The sequence below is a fragment of the Cyprinus carpio genome, chromosome B3 (genome assembly GCF_018340385.1).
Source record: "Cyprinus carpio isolate SPL01 chromosome B3, ASM1834038v1, whole genome shotgun sequence".
Lineage (NCBI taxonomy): Eukaryota > Metazoa > Chordata > Actinopteri > Cypriniformes > Cyprinidae > Cyprinus > Cyprinus carpio.
This window is the reverse complement of record NC_056599.1, coordinates 31,629,239-31,630,358: the sequence shown is the minus strand read 5'-3', so window position 1 is coordinate 31,630,358 and position 1,120 is coordinate 31,629,239.

The window sequence follows — 1,120 nt, the reverse complement described above, 5'->3', positions numbered from 1 at the left end:
TTCTTGTTTGTGATTCCCATACCAAAACTTGCTTACTGACTTCTGCCTCTTTCTATTGTGTTTAATTATAATGTCCATTAGTTGCATGTGCTGGTTCTTCACTACTGCTAATTTCACTACTGCTGTTTATACGTTGAATGTTAGTTTAAGTGGTATGATTTGTGTTGATTTGCCTTTTATATTAGATTTGTTTTATGTGAAGTCAGTCGAACTGTTTTTAAAATATAAACTGTGGTTAAAGTTGCACAAGATTTGTGATGTCAAACTGGCAGACGAAGCATGTGACGGGGAAACTGCTCATTTCCAGGAAAGCAGCTGTGATCTTGGTCTTGACACTCCACACAAACTTGAGCATCCACCACGTAAAACTGCATGCGCTTCCGCACAGCCTCTGTGGCCACCCAAAACACCCCTCAACCCCACAACCTCTGACCATAACACCACTCGCCTACGACCACAGCTGCTCCCCACAGGCTGGATGAGATTGTATATTTGTGGAAAATACAGAACAGCACCTTTCTTTTTTTACACACAGCCCTTCACAATTTGAATTACTCAGGTACAGGGTGCACAAAACTAGAGAAAACAATGTCAAATAACGTCTTTATACCCTGAAGCATCATGATGTTTCCATACAGATTAAAATGTAACTTGGATATATAAAAAAAAAAACACATCCAGCTGAGTCAATTTAGGTCATGTTTTATCTTGGTGTGAGGGTGGAGCCAGGACTGATATACAAAAACAATTATAACATCTATATCTTTTGCTCATCTGTAAGTGTGGGAACATAAAAAAGAGCTATGGTCGGTTTGTTTTCAACTTTCCTTCAGAGACAATGAGAGGATATGTCTATTTGATTACAAGACATGATAAGATCCGGTGGAAGTCTTCTGGGTTTGGCCGAGAGTGTTCAGATATAGAAAACCCAACTATGGATATTGCTTTATATGTTGTGACATGCCTGAGATTATTAATGATAGCCATGTCATGACTGCTGACAGGAGAGCTGTCCAGACAAGATTTTAGAGCATAATGCAACATAATAATGTGGCCTACATTAATATGTCAACAGATAATATTCCTGGATCCCTCAGTATATGATAATAACTGTAGGATT